This window comes from Urocitellus parryii, chromosome 4, assembly GCF_045843805.1.
Source record: "Urocitellus parryii isolate mUroPar1 chromosome 4, mUroPar1.hap1, whole genome shotgun sequence".
NCBI lineage: Eukaryota > Metazoa > Chordata > Mammalia > Rodentia > Sciuridae > Urocitellus > Urocitellus parryii.
Genome location: NC_135534.1, coordinates 202,191,181 through 202,211,229, shown reverse-complemented (window position 1 = coordinate 202,211,229; position 20,049 = coordinate 202,191,181). Strand labels below are relative to the sequence as shown.

Below are 20,049 nucleotides of genomic sequence, written 5' to 3'. Positions count from 1 at the left end.
AAGTGTATTTTTTTTTTTTTTTTTTTTTGGTGGTGATATTGGGAATTGAACCTAGAGGCACTCTACCATTGAGTTACATTCCTAAGTCTTTTATTTCTTTATTTATCTATTTTACTTTTTAAAATTTTCTTTAAAGTCTATGGACACAATACTTTTATTGGATTTATTTACTCCAGCGCCTCACACGTGCTAGGCGAGCGCTCTACTACTGAGCTACAACCCCAGCCCTATCTATTTTATTTTGAGACTGGGTCTCCCTAAATTGCCCAGGCTGACCTTGAACTCGGGATTCCCTGCCTCAGCCTCCCAGGTCGCTGGGATTACAGGCGTGCGCCACCACGCCCAGCTGCTAAATACATTTTTTGAGAAAGTTCCCAGACCATTTCTCAGATAGAACACTATCATTGCATTGCTTAAGGCCCCTTTCCCCCTTCACCACGGTTTCTGACATTGACTCCCAGAGGGCAGAGAGAGATTGAGAAATGGGAGCATCTGATCGGCGTCAGTCCTCTTAGATCTCCTCGAAACCTCCTGGTAGTTCTCTAGCATAAGATTATTATCATCTGCACTTGAAAGAAAAAAGAAATAGCTTCTTATTTGGCAGTGTGTTGAGTGTTTCTGAAGCATCCTCCCATTCGATTTTCACAGTATGCTCTGGAGGTGGAACTACGGTTATGGGTGGGCTACGAGAGGGGAGGTGTGGTGGCCTAGGACACGCAGCAGGTTAAGAGTTGGCCTTTGAACCCAGGTCTTTCGGATAATAGAGGCTAAGCTGTCTCATCGCTCATTTACGGACAACTGAGGACTTTTCTCCGTGGAAGTGGGGAGAAAGAATATTTGACAGAGAACCCTAACGTTGATATCTGTTTAAGGATGGTGCGGGCACCCGCATTCTTAGCCAGAAACCCGCGTCAATCGCTGGCCCAGGCCTTCTCCCGCCCCGGAGCAGCGGCGCACATGCGCGGGGCCTCCCGCTTGGCCCCGCCTCCCGGGAGGGCGCTGCTCCACGTTCTCGGCTCTGGGGCTTGCGCACTGCGTCCCCAGCCAGAGGATCCTTCCCGGTCAGGGACTTCCGGTGCGCCGGGGTGCGGTTCCGGGTCGTGGCGCGGCTCAGGGCAACAGGGCTGCTGCTCGGCCGGCCGGCGGCGGCGAGCAGCAGGGGTATGAGGGAGAGCCCGGGAAGCGGCAGCTGAGCGGGCCGGTAGGAGTGCCGGTCCTGAGGATCCCGAGAGTGCAGAGTTCGGGGCAGGGACCGGGAGGCGTGGGGAAGCCGGGCCCTCCCCTCAGGAACGTGCCCCGGGGCCGACCCGGCCCGTAGTGTGGAAGCAGCTTCAGGTAAAAGTTGCCCCAGCCGCTAGCTCCCTTGCTCGCCCGCCAGCCAGCCAGCTTGCCCATGCGCGGGACCTGGCGGCCCACTCACTCCGCCTCTCGGCGCTGCCCGGCGGGCCGTCTGTCAGCCCTTGCTCTGGTGGCCTGGGAGCATCCGTTTCCTGGCCCTTCCCCTAAGTCGAGGCTGCCCTGAGCCTGCCAGCCGGGCGTGTGATTTAGGGGAGAAGCTGGAGGACAGGTAGTGTCGGGGCGGGGGCGTGTGTGCAGTTGGCTCCAGCACTCTGGCCCTGTACTCGGCAACATCTAGGTGCCCTGGTGTTCATACGGTGAAATCCAGTTTTTAAGGCATTGCCTGTGTAGTGCCTGTTTCCTAGTGCCCCTCCTCCCACCTACAAGGGACAAACAGTCTGCAGACTTTTTCTCCCTGAAGTGCCGCTCGAGCTTGAGTTCACTTTCCTGGTTTGTGGGAGTGGCAAGAAGTGTTTAAGTGTGGAGGAAAGAAAAAAAAAATATAGCTTCAACAGCTTAACTTTAACTAAATTCCCAAATTGGCTCTGAAATAGGTAAAAACTTCAATCTGAATGAATGCAAGTTATTTTGGAAGCCATCTGGCATTGTGCAAAACACCACATTGTAAACCAAAAGAAGCAAAGTTGAAAACTTTTTTTTTTTTTGGTCAAACGGACAGGCACATTGAAGACAACATTCTTCTTATTTTGACAAGCCCAAAGGGTGGATCCCTGATGGTAAAACCTATTAGCGTAGAACAAGAATAGTTTTTATTCCTCATGTTCTGTGATCCCACACAAGGTGCTTAGTAAATACAGAAAGAGTTCTCCATAAATTCGTACTTGTTTTTTTCTTTTCCAGCGTACACACCTACAGGCTTCCTGGGTCTGTGGGGGACTTTTTCCATTCATCTGTGTGCTCATACTTAACTACTGCGTGTGCCAGGTTGCACTCACATTCCTCTACACTCCTGATCTGGCTCTTGGCTTTCTTTCCAGTTAGGCCTGAAAAGATCCCCAATATAACCCATTACTGTAGACTCTCAAATCACCTTTGTTTTTTCCTGTGTCATTTGTTTTTGCTGGGACATTCTCCCTGCTCTGCCCAGAAGCTTTTCTATTTTCTGTTTCTACTTATTGAGATGCTATCCATGGCCTGGTTGAAGTTGGCGTCCTTCAGTCAATTTGGACAGCCCCAGGTGGAAGTATTTCTCATTTAGAATCCCATAATCACTACTTATTCACAATTATTTCATTTAACAAATATTTACTGAGAAAGTATGGCAGTAGTAGGCAATTTAAAGAAGACTCAGCTTTGTGCACAGGAAACTCAATTTAATGAGAAAGGGAAGGAAATTAGTAATTCCAACAGTGATAAATATACAGTGTGAAAGTTCCTTTTGTGTTATGGTAGTGTAGGATGTTAACTTCTGTGAGGTGGGATATGGCTAAGGAATGCTCCAGAATGTGAGATAAACTCAGTATCTGTTACATATCGCATATAACTTTTTCTTGTTTAATCATTTTAACCTCAATTTACAGAATAGGAGGACTCAGGATAAATCACACAGATGCTATGAGGCAGTATTCACACCTAGGTCTGTTTGATGCCTAGACCTGTGCTTTTCCCATTACCTGTCTTCTTTCTCACACCATACCTCTTTGTGCAAGTACTTATTGAAGCAACTGATCAGGAGGAAAATATGAATGTTTATAAATGAATGGTACTGAAAATTCTTTTTATTCCCTTTTATTTTATTTATTTTTATGTGGTGCTGAGGATTGAACCCAGTTCCCTACACATGCTAGGCAAGTGTTTTACCACTGAGCTACTACCCCAGCCCTGAGAATTCTTTAAAGGTAAATAAGATTAATCTTCCAAGGCAAAGAGACCATACCTGGGCCAGTTCAATTTTGAATATGAGCAAGGAAAACAGTTTGTAGAGAGTAAGCATGGACTTCTGGTTCCATTCCTGATCTTTTTACTATGTATATGAACTTTGGCAAATTTCTTTAAGTATCATTTTCCTCATCCAGGGGTTCAAATAGAGGACAATACTGACCTCAAGAAACACTGTGAATATTTAATAAGCTAGTTCATATAAAAAGCCTGTCAAAGTTTCAACATTCCTCATCCAAAATCCAAAATGCTCCCAAATCTGAAACTTTTAAAGCTGCAGTTTTGAAGTATTTCAGATTTTGGACTTTTGAATTAGCAATGCTCACCCATGAAGTCTATACAGATGAGATGCAGTTTTGGAGCATTTCAGATTTTGGACTTTTGAATTAGCAATGCTCACCCATGAAGTTTATACAGATATACCAATATCTGGAAAAAATCTACACTCTGAAACGCTTCTGATCTTAAACATTTGAATAAGGGATTCTCAACCCATATATGATAAGTTACCTCCAAAATAACAGCTGTAAGATGCAAAGATATAATGCATGTGATGTGATTTTATAGTGGTGAATGAGTTTCTAGCCCGAGTAAAGCAAGCTGTTACTTCTTTTTGCAGGCTGGAGATCAAATTGGGGTCAGGGTCAGTGAGGGCTAGAGTGCCAGGCAATATAGGTAAATTCCAGTCTCCTAAGTTTTCCAGTTAATAAATACTTTGAGGATTTATGATTGATTCAACAGCAAAATATTAGACTCTGGAGATACAAAGTGGAATAAAACTGGTCACTACCCTGAGATTGTTGACATTCCACTGGGGAAGACGTGTACGCAGGTGAACTAGTAAAGTACTATAGATAATAAGGTAGAGTTCCTGTGGGGTACTGTGGAACCTGGAGAAAGAAACACTGATAACGAGTTAGCTAACAAGTACTTACTGTGTGTTGGCATTGTGTTAAATATTTTATCTCATTTATTCCTACATGGAAAGGAATTATTAGTATACTAGAGAAACTGGGGCACAAAGAGGTTAACTTCCTTGAGGGGTAGGGATGTGGCCTAGTGGTAGAATGTGTGCTAGACATGTATAAGGCTCTAAGTTTGATCCCCTGTACCAAAAAGCCAAAGAACAAAACCCTTGTTTATACAGCTGGTGGTACTGAGCTAGAGGCCTTGCTTGCTGTATTATGGACTGTCTCTTCTATGGGACTGCACTATGTTGCTCTTCTTTGTGATGTGGAGGGATATCCTCTGGAGAGGTCTCAGAGGAGCCAGCCCTTGAGCCCTAGCTTTACTGAGCCAGTTGCTGCTTGGCAGTAGGTATAATGAGGAGTGGAAGTGGCCTTGGCACTGAATAAATTCATCTAATATGTCACTTCAAATATATTTCTTTCTTTTTGGTGGTAAAGGTGGGGGGCTTCTTGCCAATTCTGAAAAGTTGTAGTTCAGTGGATTTGTATGATTCATGCTGAGAGTTTGCTGGAAATCTGTTATTCTGATATATAAGCTTTATTGTTAAGTATACAGCAAGAGATATCAGATTACCGTACGACAAGGAATTCTGTCACATTTTTCCCAGTTGAAAATACCCCAACATCATGTTTTCTGTGAAGTTTGAAGTTTTTGAGAAGTTTTGATTCAGAAGTTAACACATTTCAGGATCTTGTGTGGAGTTTATAATGATTGGGCCTGATAATATCTTTCTGTTGCTATAATAAAATAACCTGGGGGGAAAACTTAGAGGTGGAAAGATTCATTTTGGCTCTTGATTTCAGAGGTTTCAGTCTCTCAGCTGGCTCCATTGTTTCTGGATCTGTGGTAAGGCAGCACGTCTTGGGGAAAGGTGCAGTGGAGTGAAGCTGCTCTTCCCATGGCAGCCAGGAAGCAGAAAAGGAGAGAAAAGAAGGCGCCTGGGACAAGAGACAGTCAAGGGAATGCCATGTAGGACCCACTCCCTTCAACTATGTACCACTTCCTACAGTTTCCACTACTTCCCAGATAGTTCATTCATCTATGAATCCATCAGTAAATTAATCCATTAATGAGGTTATAGCCCTCATGATCCTATCACTTCCCAAAAGCTCCACCTCTGAACATTGCTGCACTCAACATGTGAGCCCCTGGGGACATTTCAGATCTAAACTACTCAGGCGTTTGTATTTCAGTCATTGTTGAATGCTTTTTTTATGCCTATTTCCTTTAATATCATAATTTTGTGAGGTAGGTAATATTATCCCCATTTAACATGAGTAGCTCAGGGCTTAGGGGCTGTTACCCAGAAGTCACACTCAAGTGTGTTGATAAGAGAAATAACTGGCCAAAAAGTAAACAAGTGTTTATTAACTTAGTTTTCTTTTGAACATCTTCCTCTGGAGTCTCCGAAGTACTGTATCCATTATGGATTATAATGAGTAGGGTGGGACTTGGTGAACTGGAGAGCATATACCCAGCTGAGAGGTATCCAAGTGTGGTGGTGTGTGTTGTCCCAAGTATTTGGAAAGATGAGGGAGAAACTCTAGTTGCTTATTGCCATGTGAATAAGTAGGCCCAGTTTCCTAGGTTTTCTGATTTCTTTTTTTTGAAAGATGCTAGAAATCTGGATTTTATATTTTATTTATTTTATTTTTTGAGGGGTACTAGGGATTGAACCCAGAGGAACTTAATCACTGAGCCAGTCCCAGCCCTTTTTATGTTTTGAGACAGGGTTTCGCTGAAGTTTTTAGGGCCTTGCTAAATTGTTGAGGCTGGCTTTGACCTTGCGATCTTCCTTCCTCAACCTGCCTAGCTACTGGGTTTATAGGCATGCACCACTGTGCCTAGACGAAATCTGGATTTTAATGTACTTAGTTTAAAAATTTGCCATTTAAATGATTGGGCATGATATTATCTTTCTGTTGCTATAATAAAATAACCTGGGGGGAAAAACTTAGAGGTGGAAAGATTCAACCATAACACATTTGTAGGCTGTGTACAATTGTAGGCTGCCTGATTATAAACTCTTGATCTACTTGGCTGCTGAAATTTGATTTTTTTAAATTATCATTTTGCAGAAGTGGGGATTAAACCCAGTGTGCTCTACCAACTTGGCTACATCCCAGCCTTTTTTATTTCTTTTTTTTTTGAGACAGGATCTTGTGAAGTTGCCCAGATTGGTCTTGAATTTGTGATCCTCCTGCTCAGCCTCCTGAGTAGTTGGGATTGCATGTGCCACCTCACCTAGCTTGCTGCTGAAATTTTAGTACCCATCATTCAGATCAGGAGGTACAACATAATGTAGTTATGATTGATCATAAGTCTGGTAGATTGCCAGTAAGGGGGCATTGTAACTTGCAGTGGTATTTTTCAGGAAGTAGAAGGATGAATGCTTTTTTAAAAAATATTTTTATATTATCAGGCTAAATTTCAGGAGGAATGGAGTTCAGTGATGAGATGACCTTACAGTGCTTTCGTTTGGTGCTTTTATCACTTTAGATGCTACCAGATCTAATTTATTTATCTCTATTTCCTTTAACATTTATAATCTTATGAGATAGGTGTATTGGAAAGGGGGTTAATTATAATGTTTCTAGATGAATGCTGACATCCAACGAATTAGAATTTAGTAGAAAGTGCAGTAGACTAGAAGAACTTTTTTTTTTTTTTTTTTTTTTTTTTTTGTATTGGGGATTAAACTCAGGGGCACTTAACCACTGAGCCACATCTCCAGCCCTTTTTTGTATTTTTTAAATTTAGAGACAGGGTCTCACTGAGTTGCTTCGGGCCTTGCTTAGTTGCTGAGACTGGCTTTGAACTTGTGATTCTCCTACCTCAGCCTCCAGAGCCACTGGGATTATAGGTGTGTGCCACCAGACCCGGTGAGAAGGTCTTTAATTCTGAATATAGCAATACCACTAATGGTACCTCTTGGGTTTTGGTCAAGTCAAATTAAAAATCTTTGAAATTTTTTCCCCTTCTGGTTAATAATGAGGAGCAAAATTCAAACCTTGCTGAAGTCTTTTCAGGATGCCAAACTGATTCTAGTTGACATGCTTAAAGTCACTTAACTGATGACTGCAGACCCCAGTGGAGAAATCTCAGATGGTTTTCATCTTCTCTTTGTTTGTTTGTTTGTTTGTTTCTTTCTTTCTTTCAAAATATTTTTCAGTTGTAGATGGACACAATATCTTTATCTTATTTTTATGTGGTGCTGAGGATCGAACCCAGTGCCTCGCCTCGCCTCGAACGTCCTAGGTGAGCCCTCTACCACTGACCCCCAGCCCCAGCCCTTTTCCTCCTCCCTTGATGGCAGGTAGGGAGTTACTGAGTAGTAACTTCTGTTTTAGTTCCTTACTTTCTCTGGGGAAGGACCTTGATGGGCTAGACGTTCCCCAAATGCCTAAAGGCTTTCTACAGTGCTTTGTCACACACACACATACATACATAAATATATAAGATTGAAAGGATCATAGAGACACCCAGCTGAATGAGAGAAATATGGTCAGGGAGTTCACAGCCCAAAAGTTTAATTTATTTTTATTTTAATACCCAGCTTCCACAAGGTGAAATTTGAAGAAATACTAATCTTCTAGATACTTGTTTTCACTCAAACTCTATTGTATTAGGAAAATAACATAGAATATAAAAATGAAGAATATAAATCCTGAGCAGTCAATCAGGATTTATTAACTCTAGTTGGCAGCATCTAGATATATTGGGAAAATAGATTTAATATAGGAAACACAAAATTTGAGTCAAAAGTAGAAAACAGTTTTAAGTAATTGAAAGAAAATGGGATAAGCCATTACAAAACTAAAACAAACCCTAAAATTCTGGACAAAGCAAGAAGACATTAGAATAACTATTGGAATTAAGTTATAGTAATCGCTTGTAAAATAAATTGAACATAATGTTGCATTTACTCGTAAGTATATGCAGTGTTAGATTCATAATACCCCATATTTGAGTATACATTTATGAATATGCTTCTATTATTAATGGAGAGAAAGTGGGGTGTGTAAAAATTCAGATATTAAAAAAATAGCATGCTTTGTTCCCTGTGGACCCATTTTTAGGTACTGTATTGTAAATAAGTATTATTTTAGCAGAGTAATTGGTAGAAAACTTCTTGAAGGACTGTCTTTTGAAAGCAAAGTAAATCTGTAAAGTTTACTTGCTGACATACAGGAGATTAATTAAAAAACAGGTTCAGACCTGAATATCTTTTTTTAAAAAAATTTTTGTAGTTGTAGATGGACAGAATGCCTTTATTTTATTTTTTTATTTTTATATGGTGCTAAGGATTGAACCCAGTGCCTCACACATTCTAGGCAAATGCTCAGCTGCTGAGCTACAGCCCTAGCCCTTCTTTTTTTTTTTTTGTTTTTTTGAGGTACTGGGGCTTGAACCCAGGGCCTCATGCATGCTAGGCAAGCATTCTACTCCTGAGCCACAGTCCCAGTCCTTGGACTTGAATCTTTTTTTTTTTTTTTTTTTAACCTTTATTATATATGGTGCTGACAATTTAACATAGTGCCTCACACATGCTAGGCAAGCACTCTACCATTTGAATACTGGCTGTGTCAGTTATTAGCTGTGGGACCTGGACAATCTGTAAAATGGTGACAGTAATGTAAATCTCATGCTGTACTTGTGTGGACTAAATGAAGCCATTTATATATGTATCTAGTGAGTACCATGATACATCTGGAGAGATGCAGGTACCCACATTCAGGGACATAAGACATTTGGGATATTAGTAACAAGCAATAATACTGTGTAGTGGTTATGAAGGAATGAGACTCAGTTTCACGTCTGGATCATGAAATTAGACTTGTTAATTTCTGATTGTGCTTCGTGAGTTACAATATACCTAACTAGTAGCTACTATTGAGAAAAGGGTTTTAGTATGTTTTTAAAAAGGCTATTAAATGAATCAGTCTACTAAGTAACAGACACTTCCAGTTGCTTATATTATTTTTTTCTGTGCCTGTGACTACCCTTTGAAGTTATTAGAACAAGGGATATTATGTATTCCCTGTTTCTGTTGCTGAAACTGAAGCCAGGTGAAGTAAAGAAATTCAAGATATAGAGCTACCAATAATGGCAAAGCTACGATTTGAACGTTTTTGTTGTTTTAGTTAGTTATACATGACAGTAGAATGCATTTTGACACATCATTGAAGTTTTGTTTTTGACTCTGTTGTTTTTATGTTTTGAGATTGGGTCTTGCTATGGTTGCTGAGGCTGGCCTGAATCTCCTGAGCTCAAGTGCTCCTCTCACCTCAGCCTCCTTGGGCTGGTCTACATGTGCATGCCCCCATGCCAAACTGTTTCACTTTAAATTTGGTGTTTTTGCCACTTTTCATGCTGCTTTAGATTCTGATGTTGGAACTGGCCCTTGTCTTGGTATTGTTGTTAGCTCTGGCCATTCTCCCATTCATTTAAACTTCATGCAGAAGATTGTTATTTATTATGTTGTGAGAGTGTTTGATTATAGATATAACCTTATGATATGAATTTTAAAGATTTAATAAGTCCCTAATACTGCTGTCAAAGGTTGGTGTTAAGATGGTCACTCATATATTACTAGTGAGAATGTAAATTTGTAAAACTTACCAAAAGGGCTTTGGCAGTATTTATAAGCTTTAAAAAGAATCCATGTTTGGGGCTGGGGATGTGGCTCAAGCGGTAGCGCGCTCGCCTGGCATGCGTGCGGCCCGGGTTCGATCCTCAGCACCACATACCAACAAAGATGTTGTGTCCGCCGAAAACTAAGAAATAAATATTAAAAATTCTCTCTCTCTCTCTCTCCTCTCTCACTCTCTCTAAAAAAAAAAATGTTTAAAAAAAAAAAAAGAATCCATGTTTGTCTTTCAGTTTATAATTTCATTCCTAGGTGCCGCAGTTTGGCTGGGCACAATTCAGGAGCCACTTGTCAAAAGAAACGAACTTTAGTTTTAGACCCACACACGCCAAACAAAACAGCTCCTCAGAGCCTAACTGCCACCACCGGCTTCCCACAAGCCTTTCCACCTCCCCCACTCCTTCTGCTCTTGAGGCCGATTGGCTGGGTCACGTGGGCAGAGCCAAAAAACGTCCCCCAATGAGCAGCTCCCTGGTCTGAAAGGGCGGGGAAACAGCCCAGTGAGCATCACAGTTGGCAGCTAGAAGTTGCTGGGGCCGCTGTGAGCCAATCATCAGCTGGCAGCTGGAAGTTTGCTGGGGCCCCTTCTGCCGCGGCTCTCAACACCTAGGAGTCTTTGTTAAAGAAGTAATCAGATGTAGAAAGATATTCATGTTCAAAAATCTTCACTGCAGCAGTATTTATAATAGCAAAAATTAGAAACAATCTTAGTGTTGAGAACAAAAGTTATAGAGATTATGGAAAATCTCTAGAGATTATGGAAAATCTCTAGAATGGAAATACTGTACCGTTATTTTAGATGTTTTAGAACAATTTTAGTGACATTAATTACTCACATAATATTCATGAAAAGTGTACATAACACTTTGTAAAATATGTTCCCAAATATGTTAAACATAAATGCAAAGAATAGAAAGAAGAGGTGGTGAGATTTTAGGTTTGTTTTTCTTTAGCAATATTTTTGAATAACATTTTTTTTTAATTAATTTATTTTTTTTAAGTTTTTTGGCGGACACAAGATCTTTGTATGTGGTGCTGAGGATCGAACCCGGGCCGCACTCATGCCAGGCGAGCGCGCTACTGCTTGAGCCACATCCCCAGCCCCGAATAACATTTTTAATAAGAAATAATTTTAGTTTAAATTTGATATGACTAGAGACAGTGAGTATCATTTTGATCAATAGTTTTCACTAATATGGTTGATTCTCTTTTTTTCTTGGTGGTGTTTTGTATAGAACTCCCCAGCCTAATGCAGATGATTCTGAAGCTGTAGATGGATTATATTTTAAGCTAGTGTGTACCTCATTTTGCCCTTAGAATGTGGTTATGTATATATTTATTATATTATATTATTATTATTTGTTGTTATTGTTTTGAGACAGGGTCTTGCTATGTTGCCCAGGATCGTTGTGAGTTTACAAGTTCCTTTGAATAGCTGGGATTATTAGCATGTGCCACCCAGTCCTGTTAGTTTCGTGTGTTTTGACATAAATAATATTAAGATTTCCAGGATAATCCCCCTGCAAAAACAAAACAAAACCCTATTTAAGAGAATATCATGGAAGAAGACTTGTATCTATGTTGGTACCAGTGTTTCAGTGCTACCATCACCGCTTCAGTGACCACTGGGATTAAGAGTAGTCTTGGGACAGCTTTGTCTTTATTTTCAGAGGGAGTACAGTCCTATCTCCTTGAGAGCAAAGTTGGCCATTGGTATACAGAGCTTGTTTGTAAGTTTATTACTTATGTATTGGGAAGTGCTTTTTTGATGTAGAAAATCATTTGTGTTAAAAAAAAAGTCACCTGAGACACAAAAAATGTTAAAGAATTTATTTGAGCAAACAGTGATTCATGAAGTGATCAGTTCTAAACCAGAAGTGGTTCACAATGGGATTGCAATGAGAAAGTAATTATAGGAGGACCATAGAAGTAAACCAAAGAAAATATTTGGTTGGTGATAATTGTAGAGTTTTTTGCCTTATTTGATCTATCCATTGGGAATTATATGATAAATTTGTGGGCTACTTTTGACTGGTTCAGCTTAAGTTCTCTTTTTCTTATACATTTACAAGAAATAGGACAAGTTACTAAGTTAGATTTCACTTATTTTTGCAAATCAAGCAAGGTTGAAGTCACTTTTGAGGTGTAACTGATTTTGCTCAGTAATTCTTCAGGCTTGGTCTTCATTTTAATTTATTCATAATTTACAAGTATGAATTTCTATCTCACCTTTTTATTTTATAGGAAAAAAATTTGAAGATTTTTAGTTTAGATTTTTTTTTTTTTTAAAGAGAGTGAGAGAGGAGAGGGAGAGAGAGAGAGAGAGAGAATTTTTAATATTTATTTTTTTTTTAGTTCTCGGCAGACACAACATCTTTGTTGGTATGTGGTACTGAGGATCGAACCCGGGTCGCACGCATGCAGGGCGAGCGCGCTACCGCTTGAGCCACATCCCCAGCCCCTAGATTTTTAATTTTTCTTATAACTGTATTATTAAAATGTCATGATGAATTGTTGCCTTATATATTTCTCTAATTGTCATGTATTTCATAATTGAAATAGTTTCGACATGTACAGTTGAGGATTGTGACCAGTTTTTTTTTTTTTAATGTGCCCAGAAATTCTTTTATAAGCAGTATAAAAACCTGCAAAAAATTTAAGTATTTGAGCATATTTGAATTAGGAAAATACCACGCGAATTTTTTCTTTTGTAAACTGCTTCTGTCCAAAGCATTCTGTATATTATCAGAATGAAAAATGACAGCACTTTGTCATCTGTTTAAATTGATATTGCACTCTTTGCAATGACAGCTGAAAAGGCCCACAGGTGCCATATAAAGAGGTGACCATGTTGTCATATTTCATTTCGGCATCCCTCTGCAAAGCCATAATTACCTAATTAGGTTGTTAATTAGGAGATTAGCATTTCACTATATTGATAGAATGCTCTTTACCGGCGTGGGGCTAGATACAGATTTGTCTGCCCTAATTTATAATCTCTGCCTGTTTTGTACTTATTTATTTGCTTAAGATCCTCGTATAGGGCAATTCAGTTTACCTGGGAAACAGTTTGTTTACAAGCTAATGAAGCTTTGATCATAGAAGTTGCTGAGTTAAAATATGAACAGATTTAAAAGAGGGATTGCATCCCCAAAATGATAATAAAAATTCAAGTTGGTATAACTTCTGTTCTTGTTTACATAGACAATAACATGATACGAATTCAAATTGTTGGTGTAAAAAAGATCCCAAAATGTAAAAACTGAGCCTGAAATATGTTAGAGGTTTATATATCTTAAACTAGTAAAGGAAGTTATTTTATTTTTAATTTCTTTAGTTATCTTTATGATTTATATGTGGAACTTATGAAATATGTTAGGTATTTCAAATCTGTTTTACAAACTGAATCTTGGTTAATGATTTCAGAAAAAACAGACTCAGTCTTCAGCTTAGACTTCCTTAGATAGTCATGCATCAGGCTTTATTTCATTTATACCTTATTCCATTAGTCTGTGCTTGGAACATTCCTTTCCTGCACTCTGCAGTCCTAAGTGCTTATGGAATTTGAAGTATTTCTCAGAAACCTTCACTTGGTGAGCTATTTGGAGTAAGCACATTCTCTATAGTGGGTCTAGCATTCTTTTGTGTGGGGTTGGGGTGGATTATACATACCTTTTTCACCTTTTCCATTTAAGGAAATTGAAAGTTTTGGAACAATGCTAAGAACACCAGCCCCATTGAGGTAGTAGGTTTACTCCTTTTGATTGTATTTGGTATTAGTGTTAGGGTTGTAGAAAGTGCATGTATGCCCAAGTCCTTTTCCCCACAGATGTTATGAAGAATTGGATTTCATTTATATATATATATATATATATATATATATATATATATATATATATATATATATATAATTTTCTTTAAAATTAAAGTTTTAAATGCATTCAAAAAAATTTATTTTAGTTGTAGAGGGACAGAATACCTTTATTTTGTTTATTTATTTTAGTTGTTAATGGACCTTTAGTTTACTAATGTATTTATATGTGATGCTGAGAATTGAACCCAGTGCTTCACACATGCTAGGCAAGTGCTCTACCACTGAGCCACAACTCCAGCCCCTTGTTTATTTATTTTTATGTAGTGCTGAGGATTGAACCCAGGGCCTCACATGTGTGAGGCAAGTGCTCCACCACTGAGCCTCAACCCCAGGCCCCTTAAAAACTATATATTATATATCAAGAAAGTAATTTATACAAAATCTTTCACTTGTAGGGCTGGATGTATAGTTCAGTGGTAGAGTACTTGCCTAGTATGCATGAGGCCCTGAGTTTGGTTTCCACCACTGCATAAAAACAAACAAAATTGTTCAGTCATTTTAACTTTTTACTTAATTATAATCTTTCACTTATTCTGTCAGTATTTGCTAAGTGTGTTTTAAGAACTAAGTATAGTTTTAGGAATTGAGCAATGAAAACTATAGATACAGTTCCTGCCCTCATGGGACTTGCAGTCTGTAAGGTAGCTTTCTACAGTAATGAGAGACAAGATGAGTTTGGAGGAATACCTACATTGGACTTGGTAAAGTCAAATCTTCTTGGGACAGGTGATACCTAAATTGGGATCGGAGGATAAAGGAGAAAGGAAAGTCTAAGCCAGGTGATAGGACAGAGAATGTTTTCATAAAGAAGCATTTCATATTTCATATGTTTGGACTGGGTTTGTGGCTTATTGGTAGAGCATTTGCCTATCATGTGTGAGGCCCTGGGTTCAATCCTCAGCACCACATATGAATAAACAAATAAAGTGAAAAAATCCATTGGCAACTAAAAATATTAAAGGAGGAAGAGGAGGAGGAGGAGGAGGAGGAGGAGAAAAGAAAAGAAGAAGGAAGGAAGAAGGAAGAAGAGGAGGAGGGAGGATGATGTTCAAGGCTTGAAGAGAACAGTTAGGGCAGGGGATGTAGCTGTTGGTAAAGTGCTTGCCTAGCACATTAAGTCCCCAGTACCACCAAAAGGAGAATAACAAACAACAAAAAAAGAGAACAAAGTTCAGTATGGTTGGAGTAGAAAGAACTAGAAGGGTGAGTTGGAAATGGGACTGCATAGAGGTAGGCAAAGTTCAATCATATTATGGAGTTTGGGAAGTTTTTAAGACAAATTAGGAAACAACCATTATAGCCATGGTGAGTGATTGTGGCTTGCATTAGATTACTGAGAGGAAGAGAAGTGGTCGAGATCTAGAGATAGAGGTAGGATGCACAGGGTTGATAATTAAATGCCTATAAGAGTCATAGAAAGGAGTCAGGGCTCCTGATAGGGATCTGGGGATGTAGTTCAGTAGTTGGGTGCTTGCCTAACATGTATAAGACCCTTGGGTTTAAGCCCCAGCACTATAAGAATAAGAAAAATGGCTCCTGACTTGCATATTCTCTATACTTCATAATTTTGAGTTCAAGATTGTGTGTTTGATTATGTTATAGATATGGGGTTCATAAGTCTTATTTTCCAATTTGACCCCAAAATGTACAGTATTAGCAACTAATTTTGTTTCAGGTGAAACAGGGAGGATACTAATATTCGAGTGTCACTTTTCAGTCCTACAGTGGGGCATCAACATTGTGATATAAGAAAAGAAGGAACTGAGGGCTGGGGTTATGGCTCAGTGGTAGAGTGCTCGCCTCACACGTGCAAGGCCCTGGGTTCAATCCTTAGCACCACATATAAATAAATAAAATAAAGTTATTGTGTCCAACTACAACTACAAAAAAATAATTTTTTTTTTTTTTTTTAAAGAGAGAACTAAGGCCTAGAAACTGGGAGTGTCGCCTAGAAACTGGAAGCATCCCATTTTTCTCAGCTGCTATGACACCCAGTTTTCCAAACCTTTGTTTTTTGGTCATGTCATGTTGCCTTTCTTGTTTTATCCCTTTTAGGCCCCCTCCCCCCCAAAGTGAAGAGGAAAATTACTCCTGAAGTACTAGAGGCTCAATAGGCCACTGGCAGAGGCATTGTATTCTCTCACTCTGTGGCTTCATAGGGCCCTGCTTTGGTGTGGATTAGAATGCTGTCTGGTGCCCTGGGAGGAGGAGCTGTTCCAGTGTGTGAGATTTGCTTTAACAAAGTCAGAGTTCTGCTGGGATTTCTGGCACTAGAATTAATCTTCCTCAACTAGAAATGTAGGTTAGCTACCTCTACTAATATATTTGACAGTTTTTTCCCCCAAAGGAAAAAAAACTTGGCACCTCCCAGACTTTCATATCTGTCGTTTAAGAAGAATTAAAATTGTTTTAAAATTTTTATGGTTACTGTTGCTGGCTCTGCTCAGTTAACCACTTTGTTGGTGTCCTTGGGTTGGGATCATCTAAACTGGAAGACATCTAGGATGCAGCAGCATGGATTCTTGTCTTTCTTGTGTTTCTACCTCCTTTCTTTCTTTTTAAAAATAGATATAATTCACATACCATAGAATTCCACCCCTACACCCCCATAGAGGTGTTTGTATGAATTTAGAGGTGCTCTACCACTGAGCTACACCCCTAGGTACACCTTTTTATTTTGAACAGAGTCTTGCTAAGTTGCCCAGGTTGGCTTTGAACTTGCAGTCCTCCTGCCTCAGCCTCTCATGTGCCTCCACACCTGGCACAATTCACCCTTTTAAAGTATACTATTTAATAATTTTGTATAATTTTAAAGTTGTATAACCTCTGCTATTATCTTATTCCAACACATTGTTTTTGTCACCCCCTAAAGAAACCTTTATTCAATTAGCAGTCACTCCTCATTCCTCCTCACCTACCTCCTGAACCACTAATTTCTTTTCTGTCTCTGTGATGTTGCCTATTTTAAACCTTAAAAAAGAATTGTTTATAGTTGTAATTATACAATACCTTTTATTTATTTATTTATAAATGGATTTTAATATTTATTTTTTTTTAGTTCTCGGCGGACACAACATCTTTGTTTGTATGTGGTGCTGAGGATCGAACCCGGGCCTCACTCATGCCAGGCGAGCGTGCTACCGCTTGAGCCACATCCCCAGCCCCAATATTTTACTTATTTTTATGTGGTGCTGAGGATCGAACCAGTGCCTTGCACATGCTAGGTGAGCGATCTACCACTGAGCCCCCACCCAACCCTATTTTAAACCTTTTATATAAATGAAATCATACAATATATATGGGCTTTTATCTGGCTTCTTTTGCCAAGCAAAATATTTTCATGATCCATGTATATTGTAACATATATCAGTACTACTTCTTTCCTGTTTTTTTAATTTATTTTATACGTGGTGCATGAGAATCGAACCCAGTGCCTCACACATGCTAGGCAAGCACTCTATCACTGAACCACAACCCCAACCTCAGTACTTCTTTCCTTTTTATTGCCAAATAATATTGAGAGTGTAATACCACATTTTTTGTTTATCCACTCATCAGTTGCTGGACATTTGGGTTATTCCTACCTTCTGCGTTAGGAATAATGGCTACTGTAAACATGCACACTTTTTTTCTGTGAACATGTGTTTTCAGTTCTGGGTATTTATCTAGAAGAGGAATTGCTGGTTCCTGAGGCCTTTCTGTTTTTATAAACACTTTGGAACTGCCAAACTCTTTCCCATGACAGCTGCATCATCGCATCTCCTCAATGGTGCACATGGTGGAGCTCCTTTTTGCTTCTACTTTCCTTAGGCTTTGAACTGGCTCTGATCTGGCCTGGAGCCAACTCTAGGTTCAAGGAGTTCCGTGAGCCTTTTGTTTTATTAGATGGGAAAGCTTCCTGTTTTCTTTTTTTTTATATATTTATTTTTTTTTTTAAGTTTTCGGCAGACACAATATCTTTCTTTGTGTGTGGTGGAGAGGATCGAACCTGGGCCACACGCATGCCAGGTGAGCGTGCTACCGCTTGAGCCACATCCCCAGCCCAGCTTCCTGTTTTCTCTGTTCGTCAGGTTCATTTCACAAGCATATGTGTACTGGGCATTATATGTTGGGTGTTAGTGAAAGGAAGTCAGGGGTCAGAGTGCTTTCCTCTGACGGACTTCATAGTCCAGTGGATCATAACTTTAAAATTTAGGTGAAGATTGGCTTGTTTTGTTTAGTAGCTGCTGCGTTTTCTTATTACCTTTTAACTATTGCTGTTCCTTGGGTGTTCATTGCTTGCATACTGGGCAAGCTCATTTATATCCATAGCTTCATCTGTCACTTGTGTATTGATGTCTTTAAGATTTTCTCAGCTAGCCAATCCTTAAAAAACAAATGCCAAATGTCTTCTTTGATATAAGGAGAGCAACTAAGAACAGAGCAGGGAGGAAGAGCATGAGGAAAAGACTAACATTATACAGAGACGAGTGGTGGGAGGGAAAGGGAGAGAGAAGGGAAACTGTATGGAAATGGAAGGAGACCCTCATTGTTACACATAATTACATATAAGAGATGGTGAGGGGAAAGGGGAAAAAAAAACAAGGGAGAGAATTGAACAACAGCTGATGGGGTAGAGAGGGAGGATGGGAGGGAAGGGGAGGGGGGATAGCAGGGGATAGGAAAGGTAGAATACAACAGTCACTAATATGGCATTATCGAAAAATGTGGATGTGTAACCGATGTGATTCTGCAACTTGTATTTGGGGTAAAAATGGGAGTTCATAATCCACTTGAATCAAATGTATGAAAGATGATATGTCATGAGTTATGTAATGTTTTGAACAACCAATAATAAAAAAAAAGAGTTATATTCTGGCTCCAGGAAAAAAGATTTTCTCAGCTTTCTCCTGAGCTATCAAGTTTGTGTTTTGATAGACCTCTATTTGGATAATACATGGATATTCCAAGTTCAATGTAACTGAAAAATAACTCCTTATCTCCACTATACCTGTAATGGAAGTGTTCCTACTTTTGAGTTCGCAGTTTCATTTGTTGGCACTATTGTGCAAACCTTCACGACCACTAAGTCATCAAATTCTACCATTTTTTATCTCTTAAATGTTTCTTGCCTATTGGATTTACAGAACCATATTTCACAGCTTTACTTCAGATTTCATCATCTCTTCCTTGGGCTTCATAATCCATCTTCTGTCTTGTCTATCAAATTAATCTTCCACACAACTCTCTAAAGTGGCTATCTAATCAGCAACTTTGAACTTTAGGTGTTCGCTGTTTCTTACTTTAGTGCCATGCTGTCTTGATTGCTGCCCTCTCTTCCAGCCTTCCAGTAAGCTTAGACCATGGAATGATAGCAGTAATAATTAATAGCAAACATTGTATAATGAGTATAGGTGGCATAGTAAATACTTAATATATATCAATTCATTCAGTCTCCATAGCAATTCTGTGAGGTAGGTACCAAAATTATTTCCTTGTAGATGAGGAAATACAGAAGTTGTTACTCGTTCTAGGCCCCACAATGAGTGGCCGGGTCCAGATTTGAACCCCAGTGATCTGATGCTTGGTTGTTCTCTGCTTCTCCTGTCTGCCCATTCCCTTGTCTTCTCCAACTACAAAGGATCCTCTCTGCTTCGGCAATAACTCATGGATGGGCTTGTGTTAATTTGCAACTTATAGGACAGAACTGGAGTGTGATTTATTGTAAACACTTCTATCAAGGAGCCAGTGTTATAGATTATTTCAATACTAGTTCTTTTTTTTGCACTGTTCTTTTTTGTCAATACTGGGGATTGAACCAAGGGATGCTTTACCACTGAGCTACATCACCTTTCTTATTATTTTATTTTGACACAGAGTCTTATTAAGTTGGCTACACTGACTTTGAACTTGTCATCCTCCTGACAGTGTCCCGAGTTGCTGGGATAACAAGTGTGTGCTGCTGAACCTGGCTCTGGCTCTTTTTCATATTCTTTAGGCGAGTTGGAAGTGACTACCTCCCTTGTCTTGGTCTTTTTTTTTAGTTGTAGATGGATACAATAACTTATTTTATTTATTTATATATTTTTATGTGGTGCTGAAGAATAAACCCAGTGCCTCACACGTGCTAGACAAGTGCTGTATCACTGAGCCACAGCCTTATCTTGGTCTTATTCATCTCTATGAAGCCTGTCTTGAGTATCCAGTTTCATTTAGGCATTTTTCCTTTGCATTTCCATAGTATGTTGGATCCTCTATTGCTCTCATTCTTTATTGTGACCATTTATATTCTTGACTTTTCTCCCCTGCTTGACTCCCCTCTTGGGGATAGGGACTTTGA

The 20,049-nt window shown here is 39.4% G+C and overlaps 1 protein-coding gene across 5 annotated transcripts in view; it reads left to right on the top strand.

Annotated features, from left to right (window-relative positions):
• Window positions 1-1,079: 1,079 nt before the first annotated feature.
• Window positions 1,080-20,049, top strand: part of Mapkap1 (MAPK associated protein 1) — a 230,800-nt gene continuing 211,830 nt past the window's right edge. For all 5 annotated transcript variants that reach the window (XM_077797105.1, XM_026386354.2, XM_026386351.2 and 2 more), the window contains exon 1: window positions 1,080-1,335. The gene's annotated coding sequence lies outside the window, so the exon portion shown is untranslated. The remainder of the gene's footprint in view (window positions 1,336-20,049) is intronic.